The following is an 11,316-nucleotide window of genomic DNA, read 5'->3' as shown; positions in this document are numbered from 1 at the left end:
CGCTGCCCACCCATAGGAACATGATCACGAAGGGATCCTTGCCGGGCATCAAGGAATAAAGCGGACTACAGACCGTGTAAGCGAAGAGTTCTACTGGCGTGGATTCCAATCAGACATCACGCGATTTGTTAAATCGTGCGATGCGTGCCAGAGGACTTTTCTCAAACATTTAATAGGTCGAGTACCATTGGGAAACACTCCCGTCATTGATACTTCGTTTAAGAGAGTTGCCATTGACATTGTGGGCCCATTATCTCCCATTTCAGAAAAAGGGAACAAGTACGTTCTGGCAATGGTCCATATGGCAACGCGGTATCCTGATGCTGTGGGTCTGCCTTGTATTGAAACGAAAAAAAATCGCTGAGGCACTCCTGGAGATGTTCTCTCGTGTAGGAGTCCCACAGGAGATAATCAGTGAGAGAGGCACATCATTCTCATCACGCCTGATGAAGGAGCTAAGCCGGCTTCTCTCTTTTACGCAGTTGCCAACAATTCCATATCATCCGATGGTAAATGGCCTCGTTGAGAGGTTCAACGGCACCCTTAAACAAATGATAAGACGAGTGTGTCAAGACAGCCCAAAAAAATGGGACCGGTACTTGGCATCATTGCTTTTTGCTTATCGCGAAGTCCCTCAGTCAAGCCTGGGTTTTGCACCCTTTGATTTGTTGTATGGCCGTTATGTCAGACGACCCATGGCGATATTGGAAGAATTATGTACAGGTGATCATCTTGATGATGACACAAAAACCTCATACGGGTATATACTTGAGCTACGGAAGCGTCTTGAAGACACTCTTCGTTTAGCCAAGGAGGAGCTTCAAAAAGCAAAACTTATGCAGAAGAAACACTATGACCGGAAGGCCAGACCACGTCATTTAGCTGTTGGAGACAAGGTTCTGCTACTGCTGCCTTCGGACAACAACAAATTGATTCTTGCGTGAAAAGTGCCATTCAGGGTACTTGAGAGGAGAAATGGTGTCGATTACGTTATTGACCTCGCGACAAAGACGAAGCTATGCCATATAAATCTACTGAAAAAGTATGAGGAACGGCCACCTATATCACCGCCATTACCGGAAGCGTCAGCTGCTTGTCAGACTAAAGACACCGAAAATGACGATGGACATGCGTACCGTTTCAAGGAAAAGATCGGAGGTGGACGCGAGTCTGTCGGAATCGCTCTCTCATGGTGTTTTAAACATGGTGTCTAAACAGGGTGTTGTAAAAGCACGCACTTCAAACTGGTGCAACTTTATTATCGAACAACATTTCCTGGTAGGTTAGTTTTGTGGATTTTTTTCACCCTATATCGTGGTGTTGTGACTTGTTAATGTTGTCATCAGGCCGAGTGTAGGGTGCTCGAAACTCTAGTGTTGTAGTAATCCTTATGTGTACTCACACATACCGAGTGTGCGGTGCTCGGCACTGTAGTGCTATGCTAATTTTTATGTGTACTCATACGTACCGAGTGTGTGATGCTCGGAACTGTGGTGCAGTGATAATACTCTTGTGGCGCGTTTGTGCTATGGTAGACCAACGGATATCAAGTACCCTCAAGTTCTTTGAACGAAAGAACTTTCATAAGTAGGGGGTGATGTGAAAAAGTACGCACAAAGTACCGAGTGCAAGAGCAGACGACATTGCGGCCGTCCTCAACAAGTGGAAAAGAAAGACTGGGAGGCTCGTGCAGCGAATGAGAAGGGGCTCGCGCAACGGAGATCGTTGGAACGCCGGTACGACTAGGGCCGCCGGTCCTATGGAACCCACATCTACGGGTGAGGTTCACTTGACCTGGCGTTCGTCTTCGGGACAGGGAACGCCTCGGGTCGTTGTACGGCACGAGACCTCGGAACGGAATACTACAGCCTCAAACTCGCATCTACGCGCGAGGTTCGGGTGACCGGGCGTCTGTCATCGAAATGAGCGCCTTGGGCCATCTTCTTGCTCGAGACTTCGGAGTGGACTGTTACCGTCTACGGAGCTGTGGGACCCGTCCACCTTTTCCTACCCCGTGCTGCTGCGTCGCGATGACGGACGCTCGCTCTCCCGAACCTCGCGCGTAGATGCGAGTTTGAGGCTGCAGTAGGCCGTTCCGAGGTCTCGTGCCGTACAACGACCCGAGGCGTTGCCTGTCCCGAAGACGAACGCCCGGTCAAGTGAACCTCACCCGTAGATGTGGGTTCCGTAGGACCGGCGGCCCTAGTCGTGCCGGCGTTCCAACGATCTCTGTTGCGCGAGCCCCTGCTCATTCGCTGCACGAGCCTCCCTGTCTTTCTCTTCCTCTTGTTGAGGACCGCCGCAATGTCGTCTGCTCTTGCGCTCGGTGATTTGTGCGTACTTCTTCACATTAGGTAACGAATACCATGCGGTGTTTACGGCAATTCTTTTTTAAAAGTTCTTTGCATAATCTCCCAAAAAACACAGCAATCCAACTGTCTAGAAAAACGTGTTCTATAGTTTGTGCTTTCTTGCAAATCAAACAGTTAGCACCCCTTGTTAAATTGTCCCCTCTCTCTTCTAGCCATGTTTTCACTGGCAATGTATTAGTATGTAGTTTAAAAAAGAATGTTTTCACTCCCCCTGGTACAATCATTCGTTTCACACGTTTTAGCACATCTTTCCCCTGGCCTTTGCGGTACATTAATAGATATAATGGTTCTGGGAACATAATTTCTAATAAATCCAAGCTTATCCGCTTACGTCTCACTGTAGCCAAATATTCTACGGAAAAGTGGTGGTTTAAAAATCTAAATGCTACTACCACCTCACGTAAAAATTTGCTCGTTGCGTAACACCCACCCTCCCTCATCGACACAACAAAGTTAGGTAAGACATTGCTCAATCTGACTTGAATAACTGTTCGCAAGGAAGGATTTGTCGTGTCCCGTTAGAAGAATAATCTAGAAACCGGTTGCTTTAAGTATATATTAGGTAATGACAAGCCCCCCTGACCCAACTTGCGAAACAAGTTGTTCCTGCTTGTTCTTTCAATTCAGACTGCGACACAAACACAGCAAGTGCTCTATGGAATTTTTTTAATTTGAATCGGTAAGAGCTCAGGAATTGCATGAGATACCACAGCTTGCTCACCAAGAAGATTCTGCAAATAGCTGCACGTGCGAATATGGAGAGGTCACGCCTCGCCCATTTATCAGTTTGAGCTGTTAATTCCTGCACTTTGACATTCCATAAATCTTTAGTGTCTTGATGCGTGCCTAACGGCACACCAAGATAAGTCCCAGGCGTGAGCTTCCACTGCCTACCTTTAAAAACACGCAGCGTTGTTTGCCACCGGCCATGCCACAAGCCTACACACTTATTTAGGTTTATATTGCTAGCCGTCATGTCACAAAACTCAAGCATAATTGTCATGGCCGCTTGAACACTCTCCTTATCAGCGCAGAAAACAACATCAGCGTAATCTAATAAACGCACATCACACCCTTCAATGCTGAATCCACGCACATCCAGACTCTCAATAATTCTTTTATAAAGAGCCTCTAGATGTAACAAAAGAGGTGACAGGGGGCATTCCTAACGAACAGAGTAACGCACTTCAACTATTTCAGTTAGCTTATGGTTGATAATGAGGTTAGTTGTACAATTATTGTATGCCATTTTAACTCCCTCTGTTATCCGTGATCCTACACCAACGTAACCAAGAGTTGTAAACAGATTGTGACATACCCTGTCGAATGCCTTTTCTAGGTCAAGTTGTAACATAGCGACTTTCCTAAAATCTGCATCCCAAGTTTCAAGAATGCTGCGAGCCACATGGATATTAGTAAACATACACCTCCCTCTTATCCCGCAGGTCTGATGTGGTCCTACTAAAGCACCAATAACCCCTTGTAGTCCCCGCGCTAATATCTTCATTAAAACTTTATAATCTACGTTTGTCAGCGTAATTGGCCTGTAGCCAATTATTTGGTTAAGTTTATTCGCGTCACCGCTTTTTTGGTATCAAGACTGTATACGCCCTTTAGTGGCAGATACGCCTTCATAACGCCTTTGATACGCCTCCATAAAAACACGTTCTAATACGATGGCTATCTTCGAGCAAAAGGCTTTGTAAAAAACTGCTGTTAAGCCGTCAGGTCCTGGCGATTTTCCAGGGTTAAGGTCTTCACTGGCCATTTCGATCTCCTTTGCTATCTTCTGATAATCGTTCTGTTTCCTCGGCGTCTAACCGAGGTGGATTGGTTAGAAAATGGCTTTCATACCCAGTCTTGCTCGGTATTCTACACTTGAAGAGCTCCCTGTAGTATTCCGTAAACGCATAATTGATTTCTTCGGCATCTCTAGATAATTTCCCTTTGTATTCAATCTCAACTATTTCATTTCTCCTCGCATACTTTTTCTCAGTTCTCAGAGCACGCTTTGTTGGCATTTCATCAGTCAAGATCTTTCCCATTCGTGCACGAATAAGTGCGCCACGGTATTTTTCTGTGTCGATAGCCTCAGTTTTATTCTTTGTTTCCCTTATTTCTTCCATAAAGGTGCCTGGCGTCGCAGTTTCAGCGTTCACCAATTCCTGAAGCATTTTTAAGGTTATTTTCCTCCTGGCGCTCTTCAAAACGTATTTGTACTGCTCGCTCTATGGCGTCATTTTCACGACTTCTTTAAATCGCTCCCATCGCTCACCCCACCCTTTTTCACAGTCATTATTTGCTTTAGCAATTTATGTGCATGCACTTTCTGGAAATTGGTCGTACTTTAAGAGTTTCGCGTTTACTTTCCATGTTTCCCATTTCATTCTAGGTTGTGCGGTTATCTTTTCCCTAGCGTGAAGGCTAGTAAACAATGGCCGCTAAGTGCTATGTTCAGCTCCTTGATCATCACACAGTGCGGCGATATTTTGCGAAAGATAAGCTCTGTCTAACCTTGCATGGCTATTGCCTTGAAAATTAGTATAATGCCGATTATTGCCTCCATTCGCGTAATGTGCAATGTCCTCCAACAAAGCTCTTCCAATGGCCCCCCTCAGAAGACAACGCTCTTATCAGCCCAGTATACATCACTCGAATGATCGTCCAAGCTCAAAACGCAATTGAAATCTCCTAACATTATAAAATATCGGTCTGTTTTCAGATTCTGCGATATTTCTTGAAACTTAGCTGGTCATTCACTTTCGTTTGTGCGTACACACATACTATTTCAGATGTTATGTTGCAGTATACAAAATTGCACAGCACGAAACGTCCACTTTGACAACTTATAACTGTTTCTTCAACTATTCCCAAACCTTTCTTAATAAACATACAGCAACTGGCCGTTGTGACAACAGCATGGCTAACGCATACAGTATAGCGGTCACTAAACTGTGCAACCATATCGTCAGTCTGACTCTCACTATCTATTTTAATCTCTTGAATCGCAAATATATCTAAATCTTCTTCCAACCTTACGCGTCGGAGCTGACGCTGTCGCCGTCTCGCCCTGAGACCTCTAACGTTGAGCGTTCCCACGCGCAATGAAGCTAACGACATAGCCATTTCAAACAGCAAGAGTAAAACAATGGTAAGGCCCCCAGAAAATAGCAACCTTCACAAACCGAACGTTTCTGTCGGCACGACAGCTTCAACGGGAACCCGCGACGCCAGTCGCGTTGGTCACTGCATCGCCTGCCCTTCTCGGGTGAGCGACGCGGATCTTTGTTCTGGGGCGTATTTCCCTTTCTTGGCCCGGTTCGACCCAACACCCTCTAAATAGAGGATGTTGGTCGACCGGACCGTGCACCATCTACTGCTGCTCCAGGCGTTGAACATTGTCCGCCGGCGTCTCCTTATCTGGAGCATCACTTCGGTGCCGCTTGGAAGGCATGGCCGGCTCCTCAGTGGCCGTCTCTTCCGGTGTCTCATATGGCATCTCTGGCTCCGCGTCCATCTCCACGTTAAACGCGTCACCCCCATGGCCCGTTTCTTCGGGTGCAGGCTGTGTCTTCTCTTCTTCGCTCATTCTTCTTTCTCTCTGCTTTTTTCCTGCTGTGGCGTCCTGTGTCGACGCGGATGGCGTTGCCATCTTTTTCGCGACACTTGCCACCTGTTCGGTCGGCACTTCCAAGGACGCTGTCAATTTCTCCGTTACCTCCTCTTCCATCAGGGAACGCCACCAGCGGCGGAGCAGAGCGGACGCACCTTACATAGGCTCCGAGAATTTTTCACCGAGATGGCGGATATTTCACCGTAAATGGCCTGAAACAGGTCCCCAAAGGTCAGTGCAGGTGCCCGGCACCCGTCTTCACCTTTCTTCGCAACTTTCCGACCGGACCTTGTGCGCGAGAAGCGCTTTTCTATCTGACGCGGCGGCCGCCGCGCTATAGCCCTACTTTACGCCTAACGCAACGAGCGTCTCGCCACGACAGCCGGTTAGGTCTTGGCCTTCCGTTCCGACGCCGCTCAGCGCCATGGAGCCGTCCTTGGAGATGGCTTACTGTGTCGAGGGAGAAAATATCACCCCAGAGGAGTCCGCAAGTGACCCGAGGTGGCAGAGGGCCTTTGAAGCCCGGAAGGCTGCCTACCCCAAGCTCCGACGCCTGCCGCCGAGACCGCTCCCGGCGCCATCGGCCGGTTCTACCGGCAGTTCTTCTAGTTCAACCACCCCGCCGACGGCTCCGCTGACTTCCGGCAAGCCAAAAAGGCACGCTCCTCTACCCAAGCTACCCAAAACGGACGTCAATGTCATATTCCGACCCGGCGGCGGACTGTGCGTGCGACAGTGCAACGGCGGAGTGCTTCTGCCACTCGTGTGCGCGAACGCCCGCATTGACTATAACACCGCCCGGCAGCAGGACAAACTGCGCCTGAACCCATTCAACAACTCGTTCACGATTAGTACCCCTGCGGAGGACCGAGCGAAGAGGTATGTGGCTGTGGACTCTTTGATACTAGACACCGTGCAATATCCACTCCGCGCTTACGTGGCCGCCCCTGACGATGCGGTACGTGGCATCATTTACAATGCGCTATGCAATCAAAATTCAGAAGAAATCATCCAAGATTTGGTAGCTATGAATAAGAGCTCCCAGTACACGATCACTGACGCAAGACATCTGGGCAAAACCAAGTCTATCTTAATCACCTTCATCAATGTGCAAGCGTTCCCGAAGCAGCTGAACTTCTATGGGACTCTATATGCCTGCCACCATTTCAAGGCCAAAGTGGAGGCATGCCACAACTGCTGGAGGGCAGGGCACAGAATGGACGTGTGTCCGCACCCCAAGAGCAACCGCTGCCCCCGATGCGGAGTAGAGCATCAACTCGTCGAACCACCCACCTGTAACGCCAAGTGCATCCTCTGTGGAGAGGCGCACTTCACGGGGTGCAAAAAGTGTAAGCTGCGGTTTGACCGCACCGGCAAGACCAAGTCTCCACCCGCCACCGTCAAGGTGGCTTTGATCGAGAAAGAGGCTACCCCCGACTCCACCCAACAACGCAGCTCCCGCAGTCGCACGAGGCTGCTCTCGGACCCCCAGAAGAAGCCGGCCTGGGCCTCTCGCTCCAGGACGCAGTCCAGGTCCAGGTCCCGATCCACCACCGGGCGCGGCCGGACCAGGAGCCGCTCCACCTCCTACCCTCCTCTACCTGGGACGGAGATTCAGTCCACGAAACAGGTGAGCTGGGGGCCGCGGTCTCCGTCTCTCGAGCGGGAAAATAAGGAGCTCAGGGCCCAGCTTCAGAAACAAAGTGCCGAAATCGCCGAACTACGTGAACAAATTCAATCACTGCTTAAGCGCGACATGCATACGCGCAGAACCGACTCTCCTAATCCCCCACCCGCCGCTAGGGCTCCCTCTGTCAGACCCCCCTCTGCGCCGCAGGCATCTAACCTTCCGTCACAAGCAACGTCCCCCACCAGGAATCCCCCCAGAAGCGCCGTGCGCAGACTGACGGTAGCAGAGAAAATTCCCAAAACGGGACCACTTCCATGACAGACTTTGCAAACGCTATCCAAAGCATGCAACAAAGCCTCATGGCCATGCAGAAAGACAATGCTGCCTGGATGGCAAATATAGCTAATAGACTCACGGCGCTCGAGAAACGACAGGGCACACAGGAAGCAACCGTGTCTCAGATACAAACTCAGCTCAATGGGCTGCTAGCTTCAAATTCTACAACCTCGGCCTCCGTAGCCGAGTCCCTTCACAGTCATCATCATGGCAGCACGGCCTAACGGGGCCGTGGTATGGCAGTGCAACTGCCGGAGTTACAGGGCTAAGCGCAGCAACCTCCAACTCCACCTACAGTCCATGCCCACCGATCAAACGCCCACAATCATAGCACTTCAAGAAACACAAGGGCCTGCAAAGCTCCTTAATTACACACCTTTCGAGATAGCCAATGCGACCTCGAGCAGGGTAGCCACATTGGTACACCGAAATTATACAGCTACGCTCCATCCACTTGATATTCCGGACATTGATGGAGTGCTCATAGAACTTCTTCCCCAACAAAGACACGACACCAGTCTGTTTGTGCTCAACATCTACAGCCCCCCCAAGGGCCCTGCACCCCGCTAGTAACGGCGATACCTAAAACCTTAGACATTTGCGGAAGAAACCCATTAGTAATAGTGGGCGACTTCAACGCAAATCACACTGCCTGGGGATACAGAAAGAACTGCCGGAAGGGTACCACGCTATGGACGCTCATCCAAAATGAGGGGCTCTCGCTCCTCAACGATCTTAATTTTCCCACAAGGATTGGCAACAGTGTCCAACATAACACAAACCCGGACCCTACTCTCACTAAGCACATACCCAATGGTACATGGCTCAATACGCTCAACTCATTAGGCAGTGACCACTTCATCCTTAGCACCTACATCCCTACCCGTACGCTCTCCAAGACACAACGCCGCCAAGTCGCCATCACTGACTGGGACAGGTTTCGAAGGATTAGAGCAGCCGCACCTGAAACCATCGATAACCTGGACACGTGGGTGCAGCAACTAATGGCAGATACCACAAGGGCCACATCCCAGGTACCAACCGCGTCAGACTCAGAACTCGCAGACAGTAGGCTATTACACATGTGGGAGGCACACAACAGTTTACAGAAACGCTGGCTAGCCAATAAGCCCAATCGCAAACTCAAAACCCGAATCGCGGCCCTTGTCAGGGAAATAGAAGAGCGCGCAAAACACCTAACACGCCAGCAGTGGGGGCAGCTCTGCGACCGCATGAGTGCGAATTTAGGCCTAAAGGACACGTGGTCATTCCTGCGATGCCTGCTAAACCCCGAAAATAACAAGATCCAACAGCGCAAGAGTATTTCGCGGCTGCTGCACAGCAACCCAGCGGAAGACAAAGCACTACTGGACTTTCTGCAAACCCTATATCTAGCGGACCGCACAAGGGTCCCCTTACCTCCTTACAGCGGCCCGGACAATCCAGAACTAGATGCAGACATCACTGTCGGAAGTCCGCGCAGCCTTACATAAGCTCAGAACCACATCCGCTCCAGGGGAGGATAACATCACGAACAAAGCTCTTCGAAACCTTGATGACAGGCCGATACAGGCGATAACCCAACTCTTTAACTCGCACTGGGCCGCAGGAACCCTCCCACCTCAGTGGACCCATGCAAAGATAACCTTTATTCCCAAGCCAGGCAAGCCGCTAGATCTAAAAAACCTACGTCTGATTTCACTCACTTCATGTCTAGGTAAGCTCTTCGAACATGTCATACTAGAAAGACTCCAACAGCATATGCAAACACATAATCTCTTCCCTCACACAATGATTGGCTTCCGCGGGCATCTATCCACGCAAGACGTCATGCTTCAGCTCTCTGAAGAAGTCCTGCACCCCCGGCATGCCAAACGCACAAGAGTCATACTAGCACTCGACCTGACCAAGGCCTTTGACAATGTGGAACATACCGCAGCGCTGAACGCCTTATCCGATCTACATGTAGGCGGGAGAACTCAGGCCTATGTCACAGCTTTCCTACAGGCCAGGACTGCGGTCCTTACTGTGGGAGAACCGACAACAGACAAGGTCCAACTGGGTAGCAGAGGCACACCACAAGGGTCAGTGCTCTCGCCACTCCTCTTCAACCTTACTCTCATTCCCATGGCCAGAGACCTGGCAAATATTCCCAACCTCTCGCACTCCCTGTATGCAGATGATATTACCTTGTGGACCACTACAGGCAGCATAGGCGACATGGAGGCGACCTTACAAGCAGGGGCCGATGTGGTGGTGGAGCGGGCTATGGCAATAGGTCTGGCGTGTTCCCCCACCAAGTCGGAACTTCTTGTTCTTCACCCCCCGAAGAGTCGCACAGACCCAACTCCAAACCCCAGCATCCGTATCCACATGAGAACGTACTCCATTCCAGAGGTCACACAGCTACGAGTGCTTGGCATGGTCATGCAGAACAACAGCAGACATACGGCGACCTTGAACAAACTCACCACCACAGTACACCACACTATGCGCCTGATTAAGCGGATAGCCAATAAACACAATGGGATGAGAGAGCATGACTTGAGAAAGTTAGTGCAGGCTTTTGTCATAAGCAGAGTACTATACTCGCTCCCATACCTACATCTCAACCGGACGGAAACGGAAAAAGTGGATGCCCCTATACGTCAAGCGTATAAGACAGCACTTAACGTCCCCAGGCACACGCCAAACGAGCGCCTCCTTCGCATGGGGGTACATAACACATTTGATGAGCTCACGGAAGCCCATCGCACAGCCCAAATTGAGAGGCTGTCCTCTACCACCACAGGTCGGCACATCCTGGACAAACTAGGACTAATCCCGACTTCCAAGGCCCATCAGACATGTCCTTTACCATCGGACATACAAAACTGCATCACTATTCTCCCCCTGCCTAAAAACATGCACCCCGTGCATCACGAGGCACGCAGGCAGGCCAGGGCAAAAGCCCTCTACAAACAACACCAACACGACCACCTCACTGTGTGTGTCGACGCCGCTAGTTACCCACAGAAACCAGCCTATGCCGTAAGTGCAGTGTTCCATCAACTTGGTTACATCACAGCTGCCACAATACAGGCGCGCACGTCCATAGAGGCGGAGGAGGCTGCCATAGCGCTGGCCATCTCAACCACCGCTGCCGAGGCTATCCTTAGCGATTCCAAAACTGCAATCCGCAACTACTCTAAAGGCCGAGTTCATGAACCGGCACTGAAAATTCTCAATCATCAGACCCCCCTCAAACCAATTAAGCTCATCTGGGTGCCCGCGCACGCAGGCCATCCAGGCAATGAGATGGCCCATTCTATCGCTCGAGTAGCCGTCAACCGAGCCACGCCGTCCGATGACCTGGATAACGCCAG

Source organism: Dermacentor variabilis, chromosome 6 (genome assembly GCF_050947875.1).
Source record: "Dermacentor variabilis isolate Ectoservices chromosome 6, ASM5094787v1, whole genome shotgun sequence".
NCBI classification, from domain to species: Eukaryota; Metazoa; Arthropoda; class Arachnida; order Ixodida; family Ixodidae; genus Dermacentor; species Dermacentor variabilis.
Note: the sequence above shows the minus strand (reverse complement) of the source record.